Below are 19,322 nucleotides of genomic sequence, written 5' to 3'. Positions count from 1 at the left end.
CGGCCTGGAGCTTTTGTTAAGACTTATATACAAGTATTTCCTCATTCATGATTTCATTAGGACAAACTGGTTAGTCTACTGGCTGTTAATTCCCAGATATCTGTAACTGTCTCACATGATTTGGAGCATTCATGAAATGGTTCTTTTGTATTCCTTGTTTTGGGGTGTCCCATTTTAGAAAAAAGATTTCTCAGAACGAGCTTCAGTATTATGTTTTCATTCACTCTTCACATAAATGAAGTTGGTGGAGATATATTATAATGGCCATGGTTTCATTGCTGTTAGAATGTAATTTAGGACCTTCCTAACAATGATACCATTTTGTCATTTAATGTACAGTAGAGCTTCTTATAAAGTTGAATATGGTGTCTTGTAGGGTCAAATTTAAATCGATAGGACTGTACTGCTGTATTTTCCTAGAGAACTAGAGAGATGGACTGTATTGATGACATTCAAGTCTGCTGTTTCCTACCGAACATAATTTTTTAATTGAATTGATGACAGTTCATTAACAGTTTTCAAATGCTGTATTCCTGATGGAAATCTTTGGCTGTGTCTATACAGATCCTTTTCATGTTTAGTATTGTCAACTAGTTGATATTTTATCACAGAAGCTTGTTGGTTTTTATTTTTCTAGGTAGGTATGTCTATTTCTAACAAGTGTTGATTCTGATAACCCTTCTTATGCTAAATGGTTATTTTTTATTTATGCCACTCATCATTATAGCTAATTAACCTCAGATTTATCTTAGGCATGAGGGATACTGACATCACTTGCATGTCTCCTCACATGTGTATTTCAGGTACACAATCATTTGAATATCCTAATTCCTTGAATGTTTACCTCTTGACCTCTAAATGTGGTCATTCCCTGAGGTTCTTTTCTTGGTTCTCCTCTTCCCCTTAGTTATATCACACATTCTCTGACTTTCACTATGCACTCCCCACACTTCCACTATCTCCTGTGCTCAAATGATAGCCAAATATAAATCTCCAAAATGCTGTCCTTCCAAGAGCTTTGAGCCTGAATTTATTTCTGCCTTCCAGACTGGACCTCCTTTTCTTCTTTTCTCTCCATGATTTCACTCACATGATCATTCATGGACACTCTTGCCTCTGGAGCTTCTGTTGAAAATGTTTCTTTCCCTCAAAGTCTAGCTCAAATACTATCACATATGTATTGGCTTCTCCAGCTGACATCCATGTCTTCTCAGATTATGTAAAGAATTTTGTTTCTCATTATTTAATTCATTACTTTCATATTTGTATGATGTTTGCCTACTTTTTCTGTCTTGTTAGATTGTAACTTCTCAAAGGTGGGGATTTGATCCTATTTTAACTATGTATCCTTAGCATCTATCATAGTGCCTTGTAAATAAGTGCTTAATGATTGTCCTTCATTCTCCATGAGGACCAATGCCACCAGAAAGGTGATGTTTTGACTTGCAAGTGAATTGAATTTGAGTGAGGTGGGGCTGTGCAATGTCACCAGCCTTACTCTCTCCCTCAGTCATTGTTGTCTAGTGGCAAGACATAAGTCAAGGTGACAGACAATGACCATGGGGGACCTTGACCTTCTGAAGCTCTTTCCCATATCTCAGGTTGTCTGAGGAAAATCCCATCCCATTGTTTGCCTAGATTTTATTATGTGCTTAAATCCTATTTTTTTAAATAATGTACCTTTAAGCTGCTCATTTGGAAGTTTCTGCAAATGTGGGAAAGAATGTTTTGATGCCAGTTTCCAGCTCTTGTTACATTTCCAATAGTTTGAACAATATAGAATCTCTTGTGTAAAGTTTTTCCTCTGTGGACAGCTGAGAATGATTTCACAGGTAATTGTTCTAAGAATTTCTATATGTAGTTGTCTATTCTCCTGAAGGGTACCCAAGAAAATAGGCAAATTATCATATTGTGGTCACAATGCTAAACTGACTGAAGAAGATTTAGTTCCTGTATTTGCCTGAATCAGGAAAATTGCACTTCACTAAATATTTTTTTAACAATACAAAGCTCAACAGCCTGTGCCTGAATTTGAGACAGCATGGTGTGTTGGAAAGAGACTGTATTGATTGGCAGAAGATCAGGGTTTGAATCTGAGATCTATTATTTACTAAACGTGGGGTTGTGAGCAAGTCATTTTATTTGTCATTTACTTTGCTGAGCCTGTTTTCTCCTCTGTAAAATGAAGATATTAGTCTTGGTAGTTTTCTATTTCTAAATTCTATCATCCTATGTATTAAAGATACCATGTCAAGAAATTCAGAACATGCAGAGCAAGTGTGGCATTTCAGTCTGCAGCTGTCATAGAGGTCCCTGTCTTAGCTAGAATAGTCCTCGGTAACTGCAAGCCCTTCCAGTGGAGTGAGTTTCAGACCTACTAAGAATTCCTTTCGGGAGTTTACTTTCCTACTAAAATGCCTCCAATTAGGACTTAGGCAAGTCAGTTATGGACTTCCTGTGGTTCGGTTGCCCTGACTAGGCTTCTCTGGTGTGAAACTGTAGGTGGGACAGTGGATCAATCAATCAATCATTCAATCAATATTTATTAAGTATCTGCTTTGAAACTGGCAATGTTAAGTGCTGCATAAAGGACAGGAAGACAGTGAAATGTGAGTTGAAATCCTCACTCATATACTTGTTATGTGACCCTGGCAAATCATTTAACCATTTGTCCCAATTTCTTCAACTGTAAAATGGGGAATAATAATAGCTCTGACTTCTCAGGGTTTTGAGGAGGTTCAAATATTTGTGATAATATTTGTAATGTGTTTAGCACAACACAGAGTAAACCCTATACCCTAATATTAAATCATTCAAAAAAGGATCATAGTAGAGAGATGGAAAGGAATGTTGAGACCATCTTGGCCAATATTTTAATGTATTGAGTCATAGAATGACTTATTCACATAAGTGAATAACAAGATTATTGAAATTAGAAGTCAGTGAGAAAAAGGAACGTTTGTATGTAATGTAAGTATGTAAGCTTAATGTAATGTATGTAAGATTAGTGAGGGGAGACAGGTGCTTCCAAATATGTAAAAACTTGTTCTTCAGAGAACTGGAGCTATTTTTATTTGTTCATAAGGATGAAATGACAACCTTTCAACTACACTAGGAACTTTTTTTGGTTGATTGAAAACTTAAATAAGCAATGCTTACTAACCATTTTTCTTAGGTCAAAGAACATAGTTACATAGTTGAGAATATTTAAGGCTGGAGAAAGCAAAATAGGAAAAGAATAGCAAAAAGGAATTACCAAGATAACCCAGTAGAGGGCTTTTTAGTCCTCATATTTTTATACATAATTTGTTTTCCTTTTCCATGATATTATCAATTTAACATGGCATGTTAAGGAACAGATTAAGAGAATATTTTTGATTAAGGAATGAGCCCAAGTAAAGTCAAGCATGAACACAATATGGCAGGGACTTTAAAAAAATCTTTTAGACAAACAGTTTTGCAACTTTCATAGCACCCAATGTTCTAAGACAGCCTTTGGCATGTCTTTGTTGAAAAAAAGTGGGGTTTTTATGAATATACTTAATGTGTGTTTGCTCTATCAACTCAAGGTAGGTTTCATCCAGGACTGGAGTTTCAGATCATGAAAAACAACAGTGAAGGATATGATAATCACAAAAATGTGAATAATACAAATCAAGACAAAAAAAAGGTTTTGTAATGCTATTTTTGTTACAGTATGCAGTCATTCTATGCATGAAATATGTGAAATGTAAGCATGAGTTTCTAAATTATGAATCAGTAAGTTTTAAAGAAAATTCAGGGCCTTAAGATTTCTATGAGATTTTATTTCTTGGGAATTCAGAGATTTTATTCAAAATAAATAAATATATCTATGTAAAGAAAATAAGTACAATTTTCAGAAAATGATTTATGAAATAGGATCTGGGAAACATAATAATCTTATTTTTCTCTCTAAACTATTAGACTCATTAGCATTAACATTAATTTAGAGTTACCACTAAAAGTTATCTAGTACAAAAATGACAACTTTATATTTATATTTATGTCATTTATATTGTCAGTTTTCATTTCATTTAAAAATAATAAATACTTTAGGAACCATAAATAAATTAGGATCATGTTCTGGATAAAGTAATATAATTTTTTTTTTGAGACTGGACCTTACCGTTGCCTCTAAGCTGGAAGTTCTGAAGTCACTCAAAGCTGGTCCCACTGCTGATTGACAGGAAAACTTTGACTCACTCTGTTTAAAACTTGGGGTAATTCACCTCTTCTTAGGCAGCCAAGTGGCCCCACCCCTGACCCTTTACTCTTAGGGGCTCATCATATTGCTGCCAGACTTCATGTGCACAGCCTAACATAGGTCAGATCTCTTGAGTTAGGTTATCTACCTATAAAGTAATAGTCTTGAATTGTGTGAGAATTGCATTTTTTGTAATCCGTTTAAGATTTATATCATAAATGTTTAAACAACAAAACCAAACCTTAACTATTTAGGGATTGAAGATGCAATATATTGAAGAATACAATATATTTAACTTTCTCCATATGGGGGTGTTAGGCTTGACTGTGTTACCTCTGTCATGACTGAAGCAAGAAACTGATTATGCCTCAAGAATATGGTATTTGCATTTCTTTTAATCTAAGAACCTTTCTTTAATTCCCATAGTGAGAGGCATGTTATTTCATTTGAACTTTTTTTGTGATTTGTTGACTTCCCCCTCCCCCCAATCTCCAGAGTCTGGAGTATTTATTGTAATGATTTCATTAGATTCATCCATTGTTATTGACAGGGTCTTGTTCACTTCTTGATATTTTACAGTTTTACTCTTCAGCTTCATCCTTCCTTGTCATTCAAACCCAGGTTAGTTTCACATTTGGTCCAGGTTACCAGAAGTTTCTGTCAGTCTCATAAAGAAATTAGATAATGCTTGGGGTATATGTGTATGTCTATGTGTGAAAGAACTAATACCCTGAACTTTATCATACAATGTTAGAAAACCAAACTTTTGGCTATGAGCCATACATGTGGTGAATGTGGTGTCAAGCAAGTCCCATTACCAATCTTTATTTATTTGAGAAGTCTGATAGGATTGCTTCCTACTTCCTTCTTTTTAGTGAAAATCTTTTGGAGTATTGCACTTACATTATTTAATATTAAAAACAATGGGGAAGTATTAGTTTAATTTTAGAGTATCGAGAATGTACTTTTATTTTTTGGCGTTTCCTATAATTCCACTTCATGTTATTTTCTGAATAAAAGCCACACTTTCTTATTCTGAGATTAAAAAAATTTTGGGTTTTTTTTTGACAGTCACAACATAAAACACCCTGTATTATAATATCTGAGTAAGTGCCCTTTGTCACAGCTCCACTTAGCTCACAGTTCAAATGGGAATTTGCCACTTAAATACTTTTCAGGGTATGAGACATCATTGATTCTGACTCATATGGGTGAGTTATTGATTACATGCTAATAGGGTGACAGATCAGTGAATTCATTTGGGGTAACATAAATTATCTTTCCTAAGGCACAAACTAGTAACTTCTAGATGGTGGAATTGTAGGGTCATAGAACATTAAATTTGGAAGAGGTCATTTTACAGATGAAGAAGCAAAGAGTACTTTTAGAGTTATAAAACATTTTCCTCACAATAACCACATGAGATAGGTGGTATACATATTACTATTCAATTTTTATAGAAGATGAAATTGGAATTCTAGTCAATCAATCAAATGATTTTGTCTACTATTTGCAGAGTGAATTACGTGAGGACTGCCACTTAGCCTTTGAATTCTTAGTTAATTTTCAGTTGAGTTGCCAATTTGTCACATTCATTCTTAGAAGAGAACTTAGAGAATTTTTAAATACATTTTATAAGTGAGGAAACTGAGACTTAGTAATTTGGCATGAGTTACATGGGTAGTAAATCTCAGTGACAGCATTTGAACCCAGATACTCTGACTCCAAATACACATTGACTTTTTTTGACCTTAAATTGCTTTTTTTCCTTTTAGACCTTTTGCCACAATTTTTTATAATTTTTAAAATGTGTTTTATAGCAGAGTGATATACCTTGGATGAAGACTTCCAAGTTAATAAATTAATATTAATGGTTAATATTTGTTAATTGTTGAGTACTTCAGATATTAATTGAGCACAGTCAGAGCTTAATCACAGCACCATAATGACAAAAATCTAATCCACTGAAACAAAATACATTTTAAGGCAACAAAAATTCATAATTTCTTAACTGGAAAAAATTTCTTGGGACAGAAATAAAACATAATATTTCAAATAAAAATCTGAACTTATTATTTGGTCAGACTTTATCAATGTTGGGATTTCTAACGGAAAAGTAGACCTGACTAAGAAAAATTATTTTGTTGGTTAAGATAAAATGATGTCATATGTAGATGAAGCACAGCATTAATAATGTGACAATTATATCAAGTGGGTGAACACTTCAAAAGATCTACAGAAACGTTGTTTTTTGGTTCTGATAGTTGGCACCTCTTGATACCTTGAGATTCTGGTACTAATGGAAAGGATACAATTTGATTCCTGATTTAAACACACTTTCAATCAAACAAACACTGACCACAGGAAGGCAGATTTGAGAAAGTACATCTCTATTAGATCTTAATGTAATGAATCAAGGACCTAGTTATCCTAGGTTAAGAAAACTTAATCTTTCCTGTTAAGAGGTATGGCAGTGAGAAAGAATCTTTATTATGACTAAGTAAATTCAATATATAAATTTAATTAAGATTATATTCTGCATTATAATATTTGAAAGCTGCTTTTCTCTAGAGGTACTTAGAAAAAACATGATGTAGGTTTTCTGGGGCTATCACATACGTTGAACAAAATTTTAAATACATGAATAAATATAGGGTTTGCCTTTCTTAACCTTAGACAATTTCAAATAAGCTGCTACTTTTAATCTTTCTTGACCTCCAAGATGGTTCAGTCATCTTTTAAAAGGACAAATATGACATCCTGTTGTTATAAAATCAAGAAAAAAATGCAATGAAAATAAAAGAAAAATAACTAAGGTTCTTTATATAAAAATTAATCTGTCTCTAAAAGTCCCAAAATCTTGCTTATTGATTAAGGCATGCTTTCAATCAAGCAAACACTGATTACAGGACTACGTTCTGACTACTTAGCCTGGTATTTGGCAAATAGAAGGTGCTTAATAAATGTTTATTGATTGAATGATTATATTAATTTTTAGAGGATACTGGAATACTAAAAAGAAGAAAAAAGCACATCTCACATACCATATTAGGTATCACATTAACTACCATTTTAACAAAAATTGTATGCCAGTACCTTTTATGCCTTTTTTTGTTTCAATTTCTGTCTGTCTCTGTATTTCTCTGTCTCTGTCTGTCTCTGTGTCACTCTGTCTCTCTGTCTCTCTGTCTCTGTCTCTGTCTCTCTCTCTCTGTCTCTCTGTCTCTCTGTCTCTGTCTCTCTCTCTCTGTCTCTCTCTCTCTCTCTCTCTGCCTGTCTCTCTGGTTTTTGCAAGACAATGAGCTTAAGTGATTTTCCCAAGGTCACACAGCTAGGATAATATTGTGTCCAAGGCTGGATTTGAACTCAGGCCTTCCTTACTCCTGGGCCAGTGCTTGATCCACCACACCACCTAGCTGCCTTCTCTGTATCTCTTTTGTTCCATTTTGGGAAGGATTTGGAGAGGTTTTTTCCCATATTTGTTTATACACCCATGCGCACGCGCACACACACAGAGAACATTAATTTTTAAAAATATTGTAAAATGAATGACAACCATATAGCTTTGGGTTTCATGGTAGCACAAGAGTGATTCAGGAACTGAAAATAAGTACACTTCATGCAATTAATGCATAGTATACTTTGGTATTCCTCACTAGATAAGAAAGGAGTTTGAAGTCATATCTCCCCCAGCATTCCATTATGGATGACATGCTGGGTTATGACAAATTACAGGTTTAACTGAGAATGTGCTCCTCCAACAATGACCCTTTTATGTTATAGAATGGCTTAGTGCTGAGTGACTTCAACTCATCTACAATTCCCCTGAAACAGAAACTCAGTAAGCCCTGTCTTTTAATGAGTGTTCTTGATGCAGTGACTTCTCATGACCATGCTTGACAGATCAGTGAAAAACATGAGCCCTTTTTTTTTTGACACCTTCTTTTCACCTGATTGAGGCTTACACCACAGTAATTTCTAAGTTTTGTCCTTTGTAAATCTAAGATTAATATATGGAGGATAATTGAGCCAGATATTAGTGATCAATTTTGACAATCATTTTCTTTTTTTCTTTTTGTATACTTTTTACTTCAGTCTTTTGATTACCTATTATCTGCCTGTTATATTTGATTGCAAGAGAGATATAAAAGCTGGGTAAGACATTATCACTGTCCCTGTGTTGAAAGAGAAATGGAGTATCCTATTACAGCATATTGTGAATAGAATGAAGACCCCAATGATAATAGTTATAATCATAATAAATATTTTCATTGTTTTCCTTTAAGACTTTCAAAATTACATCATATATAAAAATCCTTTGATCCTCACAACTCTATGAGATAGCTACTATAAATATCCCTATTTTATAAATGAAGAAACAGGTAGATAGAGGTTGTGACTTGTCCAGCATCACAGAATTTATAAGTGTCTGCCGTTAGGGTCTTTCTGACTCCAAGTTCAGTGTGCTAGACACCACTTCATGGCTTGCAGTGGACTAACATTGGTATTATTTAAGTAGCTTTAAAGGAAGAAGGGATATATGACATTCCTATAAAACTCTCTGAATTAGGTTTTTTGCCACTCATTTTTTAAAACTTGTTTTATTTTTCAATTAAGAAGCATTTATTTGTCTTAATTTGAATGTGAGTTTCTTGAGAGACTTTTGCTCTTTGTGTCCTCAGTGCTTAGCACAATGCTTTACATCTAGTGAAATACCTAACGAATACTTTATTCATTCATTCCTTCTCTGTCTCCCACCTCCTTCTCTCACCCATATTTCTCCATTGGGAAAAACAAAACAAAACAAAAGCAAAATCCTATTACATATATGTATAATTAAGCTAAACAAAATTCCCCATTGGTCATATCCAAAAATGTTCATCATCTTTCTTTCAGGAAGTGGATATATACCTTACTTCATCATTCTGCTGGAATTATGATTAGTCACTGCATTGATCAGTGTTGAGTCTTTCAAAATAGTTTCCTTCCTTCTATCCTTCTCTCTCCCGCTCATTCTGCCTTTTCTTCCCTCTCCTTCTCTTCTTCTTTTCCTATCTTCCTTTCTTCTTTTCTTTCTTTATCTTCCTTTCCCCCTTCCTCCCTCCCTCTCTCCCTTCCTTCCTTCCTTCCTTCCTTCCTTCCTTCCTTCCTTCCTTCCTTCCTTCCTTCCTTCCTTTGTTTCTTCTTTTTTCTTTCTCTTTCTTTCTCCTTTGTTATTGTGTAAATTGCTTTTCCAGTTTTGCCCTTACTTTTAAGGACTGTTGCAATAGGTGACTAATTTATGTAACTTAAAGAATGACTCTCACTTTAGATTCAGGTTACCTCAGCTCAAACTCTATGCTGAGGTCTGTCAAATATATAAAACTGCCAGATGATGATGAATGTGTGAAACCCTTCTAGTTTAGCAGAATTTATGAGAAATATCTGGTAGGATATTAGCAATGAGGCAGTGTTGTTTGCATTTAAATGATCATAATTACCCCCTTAGATGAACTATCTTATTAAGATGAATAGGAGACTGTCATATCTCACTTAGTTCTATTGTTTCAGACAGTCTGACTGCAGGTTTAAAAGAACACGAATGCAGTGATTTATATTGTGATGCCAGTCTTTGGAAACAGAAGGTTTATGAACTCCACCCCCCCCCTTCAAAGATAATTAAATCATAGACTGGACAGAACTGGGTAAAATCTCTGGGAAGACCTCCCCAGTGTTTGGAATTTGCAGACTTTTCTATGTCCCAGTTTTCTTTTGTCCTAAGGCAACATACTCTCCTTGCCTGTATTCTGCATCTCTGGCTAGTTTCCAACTTCCTAGGGCCGGCAGGCTTTGATGTATGGTTCAGGCAGTCCATGGTTATCTGTTGCTGTGGCTGTGGTCTGGACTTTCACTTAGACCAAGTGCCAGAAGGGATGTCCCTTCTGGTGAGATACATTTGACAGCCCCAATGATTTGTCAAGGGGCATACTTGTCCTGCCTACCTAAGGAGGGGGAAAGGAAAGGGATGGCTCTGAGAAATCAAATGTCCTTGCTACAGAATGTCCTTTCCCTGTGTCAGACACAAGTGTCTACTGCCTCCACTGCTGGAGCTAGGCTCTCCCCCGCCTTTCCTTTTTTGTCTCTGTCTGCAAACAAACAGGTTTGCATACCAAGGCTGTGATCCCAGGGAGGGGCCTTCCATGAAGCGGAAGACACTTGCTCCTCTATGCTGACTGCCAGTTTAAAGGGCTTCCTTGGCACGGCCCTTGTGCACCAGCTCAACAAGTTGAACAGCTTTCATTGGGGACACCGTATCGACCTTGGCATGATCTGGGAGAGGAAACCTGGTTAGTGAGGACAGAGATCCCAGCTGGGAAAATCTTTCTGAACTGAACTGCTCTTTCCGCTAAGATTGCAGGTGTTAAGTGTGGGACTGAACTGTTGCTAATTGAGCCCTCCCAATCATTTAAAATCCTATCATTGCCAGTTAGGTATGGAGATTAAATTTAACAATCATAAAAGGGAGAACTGTGTGACCTTGGTTAAGTCACTGATCCTCTTTGGGTCATAAATTAATTTCTTCATTTATGAAACAGGGATAATAATGAGGGCATAGGTTAAAATCCCATGCTTTACTTCTTACTGCCTTGTAATTGAGAAAATTATTATAATCTCTCAGAAACACTACTTCTTCATCTGCAAAATTAAGAGTTAATAAAACAATACTACCTTCCAGGTCTAGATTCCACCGGGTGCTGCAAGAATGAAATGAGTATGTATATAATGCAGTTTATAAATTGCAGATGGACTGTATAATTATGGGGTGTAAATATTAGCTATTATCAGACTCATAATTCTTAAATTATACTAGGTAACTGATGAAAAAAGACCCATGTATATGCAAAAGTGAATGTAAATGCAGACTCTTCAATAAATACCTCTTCCATTTAAATACCTTAGACAATTTAAATACCTCTAAAATACAAACTGCTACCGAAAAAAAAAAAGAAAAAATTATTGACCCTCATAGGACAGGGACCTAATCCTAATTTTTCCTGGGGATTGACCATCCAATGTCTCATTCAAATTTTTTTTTCAAATTAATGAGTTTGGGGGGGATGGGCAAGAATTTTCATTGGTCCTTTTCTTCTACTCTGAGGGTTTGTAGAATGACTTGAATATTTTCTTTTTTAATTTTAATTTTTAATATTATTTTTTTAAAATTTTTTTAAATTTTGCAAGGCCTGGAGATAAGTAACTTACCCAAAGCCACATAGCTAGGTAACTATTATGTGTCTGAGGTTATATTTGAACTCAGGTTTTCCTGACTCCAAAGCTGGTGCTTTATCCACTGTACCACCTAGCTGCCCCTGACTTGAATATTTTCTATTTGTGAGCCCCAAAGTTTAAGGCAGTGAGAATGAGTGTTAGGCAAGAGAATTTCATTTTTAAGTAGCAACTGCAGATAAGAAAGTGTTTTAGAATTTTCAAGCCAGAATCATGATTTTGAAAGATGCCCTAAAAATTCAGTGTTGCAGTTCAGGCTTACATTCTGACTTATTGTAGGGAAACAAAGGAGAGGAAGAACAAAAAGGGAGGAACAGAAATTGCTGATAAACCACAATATGACATTTGATTTCTAATACTGCAAATTGTAATAAAGCAAAATTCGAGTGGATGATTCCATGCTCTTAAGACCTGAGGTTATCCTATTCACATAACTGTTACAAGGAAATCAAGGTGATCTCTCTTTTGTCTGCCCCCCCATTTAAGTTGAATTTTCATATGTTTTGGTGGTTTTTGGCCTTTTTAAACATATATATTTTTTTCTTTATAGTTTTCCAAATTATGTACCAAGATGGGGGATAATATTTCTAGGGTTAAGGATTAAAGATAGAAAATATGGTAGGATTTAGTTCAACTTCCTCATTTTACAGAGTGGAAAGGGAAATCCAAAGTGGTATTCATGAAGTTCATAAAGGATGTATTAAGTAATAGAGTGTGAATTTGAACCCAGGTCTTGACACTCCAAATTTAGCACTACAAAATTCTACCTCTTTGTAATCTCAGTTTGTTCCTGAATTGTTTTCTAGCTTTTGGAAGTCAGTGTGGGAAGGAAGTTAGAATAATGCTAGTGCTGAGATTTTTGTGTGGGCAGATGCCATTGGAAAAGTATTTTAGAAGAAAAAAGTGTTTATTTAAATGAAGAAACATTTGAAAATTCTATAAACAACAGTAGAATGTTGATTACATTGTTGGACAAGAGTATCAGTCAATAAATCATCAAACATTTATTAAGCTCCTAGTATATGTGATTTTGTGTTCCTTGTACATTTGAAGATTTTTTTATACCTTACTAACTGTTGTGAGTTAGTGAAGTCACAATTTTCCTGATCCTAAGTTTCATAATAAAAGAATCCATATTTAAAGCTGGAAGGAACCTTTGAAATCATCTATTCCATAATCTTCATTTTACATATAGGAAACTGAGACCTAGAGAAGATGACACAGGTAGAAAGCATTAGAGTTTGGATTTGAATCTAGGCTGAAACTGCTGATGCTCTTTTGAATTGTAGTTTACTACCTACTTCTAAGGTCTCCTCATGCTTTAATTTTGTGATTAAAGATTATATAAAGTCTCAAAATTAAAGTTCAAATCTAAAATCCCATTTGTTGTTTTATGGCTATAGCAATTGATTTACATATTTTCAAAGTAAGTCTTTACCTTTTATCTACTGATCTGGTATAGTATTATATCTCTTTAAAAACAAAAAGCAAAAAAGCATAACTTTATTTTAAAGGATGCAGGACTTTTTTTCTGCCCAAAGGTTGAATTCAGATTAAAAGCATTCAATAGTCATATCCAAAATCTGAAGTTTTCAGAAATGCTCAATTCAACCACAGAGTCTTCATTGATTCACATTTTCTCATGCCAGAATGGAAGACAGGTACTTTCTTTTTCTTCCCTTGTACATATTGCACTCATGCTTCAAGTTCCTGTTAAAGATTTACATCCTTCAGGAAGCTTCTTCAAATGATGGCTGGCCACATTGGCCTTTCCTTTGAACTCCTATTTCACATAGAATCAGTTTTTTTTGTTTGTTTACTTTTGTAATTTCAAACCTTAGAGAATTGTCTGAAGCATTGAGAAATTAAGTAGTTTTCTTGGCAAGGATCACATAGCTCCTCTGAATTAATGGTAAGACTTGATCCTTGCCTTCCTGAATTTAAAGCTGTCCCTCTAACCACTACACCCAAGTCCATCTTAGTACCCTAGAGTTTGTTGTTCAGTCATGATCTCATTTTGGATTTTCTTGGCAAAGAGCCTGAGTAGTGTGCCAGCTCATTTTAGAGATGAGGAAACTGAGGCAAACAGGGTTAAAATGATTTGCCTAGAGTCACACAGTTAGTGTCTGAGTCAGAATTTGATTTCAAGCCTAGTTCTCTGTCCACTACACACACACCTAGTTGTTCAAGCAAAGAAACAAGTGTCAAGAAATGGTAACTTTTAGTCTTTAGTTACACATTAGCATCAATTTGAAAGTTTTCACCATGGAGTAACTTTAGATCAAGCCTGAGTTTTAATTCAAGTCCATTAGGTTTCTTTGGGGTATTATGTTAAGTTTCTTTTGGACATTACTTGTTAATATAACTTTAAATTCTCCCTCCTCTTCTTACACAGAGGAGGGAGAAAGAACGATTTCCTCTCCCTTCATACCCACTCTGCTTATTCTTTCTTTTGCACTTGAAGTGCTTACACCCACTCAGCTTGCTATTTTGAACTCTGGAGGTAATAACTGGCAGAAAATTTGTCAGCATCTTTCGTTCTTTCAGGAAACAGGGCTCGGATTTTAAAATATTTGCCACATTTTATACTTGCTTCATTCTCCAAGAGAGTGAGCAAATACGTCACTCACACTTTCACTCAAGTTGACACAGAGTTTGACTGCTTGTGTGTTGAAGAAATCAAGTCCTGAGTGCTACCACCAGTAACAGCAGAGATGAGAGGAACATAAGAGGTCATCTAGTACATTGTTTCAGAAGAGAAATCGTCTCTGAAATATTCCCAAGAGGTCAACTAAAGTCTACTACAAAATCTTTACTAAGCCCATTCAGGCAGTTAATTTCCTTTTTGGACAATCTTAAATGTTAGGAAGTTTTTCTTTACATCAAACCTAAATCTGCCTTTTTATGGCAGTTTGCACCCATTGCTCTGCTATCCAGTGGTTGAGCAGATCAAGTCTGATCTGTCTTCCAGTACTTAAAAAATCTATTGTATTCCCCTATCAAGTCCTATCTTCTTGAGACTTCACATCCCCAGTGCCTGCAATTAATCATCATGTAGTATGGTCTTCGGTTTATTCACCAATTTGAACATCCTCCCACACAATGAACCTTGTCATATCAATGTCCTTCAGAAAGTATGGTGTTCTGAACTAAATTGTATTCCAGATGTGACCTGCCTAGGGCAGAGTACAACAGGATGACCAACTATTTTCTTTTTGATATAATAGGGTGTTCAGACAGCACTAGCACCTCCGATGAGTGACCTTGTCTTGGCCTTCTTAGACACCTTTGATGTTACTCAACTTATAATTATGATTCCAAATAGTTAGAGCTAGTAGAATAGTCACACCAGTAAAAATGTCTTGGCAGATGGACTAAACCAAGTTGAGAATAGCTGACAGACCTTAAACTGGTTGGTGAGTTAGGGCAATGTCTACCCTAAGCCTGCAAAACCTTCTGACTGAGTGGGTGGATGAGAGTAGTTTCTTTCAATGGCCAGGAAGGTGGTTGAAGCAAGTGCGAAGGAGTACTTAGAACTTGATAACACATTCAAGACACTAAGGGCATCCATTACATTCTGGGTCATTGCCAGTTGTCCTGACTTGTTTTGCCACTGGACTTTGATGACTCTGGAAGAGAGAGCGAGGCTGACATTTGCTCCCTCACTTAAATTCAACTCATGTGCAAGTGAAGACATCACTCATCATGCTGTCATTTATCTTCAAAAATGAAGGACAGATAGCAGCATGCCCTTCCCAAGGAAGACCAAGTTCATATCATCTGCTTTTCTATGTCTTTTCATTAACTCATTGAGCTTACAGTCATCGAAAATCAATAGATCTTTTCACAAAAAAAGTCATCTATTTGTGCCTTGTTTTTATACACACCTCAAATAACCCTTTCTTCCTCCCCATACACTTTGGTAAACAAGGCAAAGTCATAGTACCTGACATCTAGGAGCTCACATTTATCAATTCTATACATATAAAGGAGAGAAGGAACTAGTTTTGAAGAGGGCTAGGAAAGCAGGGAGATTGAGTACCTGGTGCAAGAGACAGCAAAACACCAATGTAACTGGGCTGTAGAATATATGTAGGGAATTTAAGTGTAAGAAGATTAGGAAGATAAGAGTTTTATTATATTATAATTATATTATAATAATATAAAATATTATATATGATCCTGGAAATACTGGGGAGCAACTAGAATTTATTGAGTAGTAATCAGACTTACTCTTTTTTTAAAATTTATTTTTGGATTTTACAAATTTTCCCTAATCTTGCTTTCCTCCCCCACACCCCACAGAAGGCAATCTCTTAGTATTTACATTGTTTCCATGCTATACATTGATCTAAATTGAATGTGTTGATAGAGAAATCATATCCTTAAGGAAAAAAATATGAAATAAGAGATAGCAAAATTACATAATCAGATAACATTTTTTTTAATTAAAAGTAATTTCTGGTCTTTGTTCAAACTCCACAAATTGTTCTTTGGATATAGATGGTATTCTCCATCGCAGATATCCCATAATTGTCCCTGATTGTTGCAGTGATGGATTGAACAAGTCCATTAAGATTGATCATCAGCCCCATGTTGCTGTTATGGAGTACAATGTTCTTCTGGTTCTGCTCATTTCACTCAGCATCAGTTCATGCAGATCCCTTCAGGCTTCTCTGAATTCCCATCCCTCCTGGTTTTAATAGAACAATAGTGTTCCATAATGTACATATACCGCAATTTGTTCAGCCATTCCCCAATTGATGCTCATTCACTTAATTTCCAATTCTTTGCCATCACAAACAGGGCTGCTATGAATATTTTTGTACAAGTGATATTTTCCCCCTTTTTCATAATCCCTTTAGGGATACCCAGGAGTGGTATTGCTGGATCAAAGGGTATGCACATTTTTATTGCCCTTTGGGTGTAATTCCAAATTGCTCTCCAGAAGGTTAGATGAGTTCACAGCTCCACCAACTATGCATCATTGTCCCAGATTTCCCACATCTCTTCCAACACTGATCATTGTCCTTTCTGGTCATATTGGCCAGTCTGATAGGTGTGAGGTGGTACCACAGAGATGCTTTAATTTGCTTTTCTCTGATAAATTATGATTTAGAGCAATTTTTCATGTGACTATGGATCACTTTGATTTCCTCATCTGTAAATTGCCTCCACATATCCTTTGACCATTTGTCAATTGAGGAATGGATTTTTTCTTATAAATTTGACTCAGTTCTCTCTATATTTTAGAAATGAATCCTTTGTCAGAAATATTAGCTGTAAAAATTGTTTCCCAATTTTCTACATTTCTTTTGATCATGGTTAAAGTGGTTTTGACAGACCTATTTTTTAGAAAGACTATGTTGGGAACTGAAGAAGAGGATAAAATGAGTCAGAAAGACCAACTATTGCAATAGTCCAGTCATGACCTGATGAGGGCCTGAATCAGGGTGGTTTCTTTGGCAGAGAAAAAAAGATTGAATAGATGAGAGATTTGTGGAAGAAGAAACAACAGGATTTGTGGAGTAAGAACAGTGAGGAGTTGATGATATCATATAGGTGGTGAACCTTGGTGACTGGGAGAAGAGTAATATTCTTGCGAGTAATAGGGAAATTGGTAGAAGGGAGGCCTTGGGAAGAAAGGTAACGAGTTCAGCTTTGGAAACATTTTGTGCAAATATTGAGAAAAAGATGTATCTGGGACACTACACAAAAAGCAACTCATCTTCCCCTTAACGTGCCACTCTTCTCCTTTCCCCCCAACACTTTTCCCTTTTTCAAACTGTCTTACTTCTGTAAAAGGCACATTCATTCTTCTGGTGTTCCCAGTTCATAGTCAAGGATGGGTATTCAAAGAAACATTAAAAGAGCAACCAAGTTGACTTTTAGGTTTAAAGGAAAGATTGTCATTTCATGTAGAGGAATTGGAGAAGGCAAGTCTACATGCACACACACATACACAATACATATAAGCACATTCACATACATACATGAAGGCACACATATGTTTTATACAGATGTGAATGAATGTACATATACATGTGTATATTATACATTATATACTCTATGCATGTATATAAATAATACATGTTATGTGTAACAACACATGTGGATAGATAGATGGAAATAGATAAATGGCATCAAGATTACTGATTATAGATCTAGATTATTTTATTGATTTTATGTATTTAAAGACTAATAAATAATAGACTAGATTTCCCCATTTGCTATCCAAGGGTGATATATTTATGAAGAAAATACCTAACAACTATTTCAAATCAAATTAAGATACAGCTTGTGATTCTATTGTTTATAATCAAGATATGTTAAGGCATTCTAAGCTTCCTGACTTCCTTTTTTCGAGTTATTATCTGGAGGTATTAGGGATTTATATGGAGGTATTAGGGGGTATTAGGGTTGATGTGTGATAACCATATTGGGAAAAAATGAAAATAGGATGACAGAAGATTGCACATATTCTCTCTGAAATTAGGAAGTGGAGAAAGCAAATATATACATACATATAACTACATATATAAACACCAACCAATACATACATATGGTTGTTTTATTTATGTATGAATATGTAGGAGTATATATATATATATATATATACATATATATATATATGCATATAAAGGTATATTCAAATCTTTTCTCATGAGGTCTGTTAGAGACTGAGAAATTGAGAAGGGTACAGGTGTATGTACAAAATGTGTTTGATGTATGAGGTATAGAAGAAAATATTGAACTGCTTGGTGACTAACTGGAATTGGATGGAGGGTTGTTAAAATCCTTCTTTTCTTATCTCCATTCACTTCTCATCTCCTATTCTTGTCTTCAATCTTTTTCTCTGTACTGAATCTTTCCTTGCATCCAATCTCTGCTGTCTTAGAAGATTTACCCTTGAACTATCTCATATTTTTCTTTTACTTCACTGATAAACTTTTAGAAAGGGTCATCTGTAGTTACTGCTTCTACTTTCTCAGCTTCCTTTCATGGTTTAGCTGACTCTGCTCAGAACTTGCACTCCCCATCATCCTATTAAAATTATATTTTCTACTGGCCAATATGACCAGAAAGGACAATGATCAATGTTGGAAGGGATGCGGGAACTCTGAGACACTAATACAGTGTTGGTGCAGCTGTGAACTCATACAGCTTTTCTGGAGAGCAATTTGGGATTATGCCCAAAGGGCAACAAACATGTGCATACCCTTTGACCCAGCAATACCACTCCTGGGTCTATACACTGAAAAGGTGATACAAAAGGGTAAAAACATCACTTGTACTAAAATATAAAATATTCATAGCAGCCCTGTTTGTGGTGGCAAAAAACTGGAAATTAAGTGAATTTCCTTCAATTGGGGAATGGCTTAACATACTGTGATATATATATATTTATATATATATAAATATATATATCATGGAACACTATTGTTTTATTAGAAACCAAGAGGGATGAGAATTCAGGGAAGCCTGGAAAGATTTGTATGAACCTATGCTGAGCAAGATGAGCAGAACCAGAAAAACACTGTACAACCTAACAGCAACATGGGGGTGATGATCAACCCTGATAGACTTGCTCATCCCTCAGTGCAACAACCAGGGACAATTTTGAGTTATCTGCAATGGAGAATACCATCTACGTGCAGAGGAAGAATTATGGCCCTTAACAAAGACCAAAGACTATTACTGTCAAATTAGAAAAAAAAAAGCATTACTTTATTGTGTAATTTTACTATCTCATACTTTATTTTTCTTCCTAAAGCATATGAATTACCTGTCATCACATTCAACTGAGATCAATGTATAATATGGAACCAAG

At 35.3% G+C, this 19,322-nt stretch overlaps 1 protein-coding gene across 15 annotated transcripts in view; it reads left to right on the top strand.

The window, feature by feature from the left end:
• The window catches only part of HIVEP2 (HIVEP zinc finger 2), a 392,429-nt gene that overhangs the window by 248,132 nt on the left and 124,975 nt on the right, over nucleotides 1-19,322 (top strand). The window contains exon 1 of one of the 15 annotated variants that reach the window (XM_074187731.1): nucleotides 1-19,322. This exon is cut by the window's left edge and continues 23,224 nt beyond it. The exons of the other annotated variants lie outside the window; for them this stretch is intronic. The gene's annotated coding sequence lies outside the window, so the exon portion shown is untranslated. 15 annotated transcript variants of the gene reach the window in all.

Source organism: Macrotis lagotis, chromosome 5, assembly GCF_037893015.1.
Source record: "Macrotis lagotis isolate mMagLag1 chromosome 5, bilby.v1.9.chrom.fasta, whole genome shotgun sequence".
In the NCBI taxonomy this organism is placed as follows: domain Eukaryota; kingdom Metazoa; phylum Chordata; class Mammalia; order Peramelemorphia; family Peramelidae; genus Macrotis; species Macrotis lagotis.
Note: the sequence above shows the minus strand (reverse complement) of the source record. Positions and strands in the feature narration are given on the sequence as shown.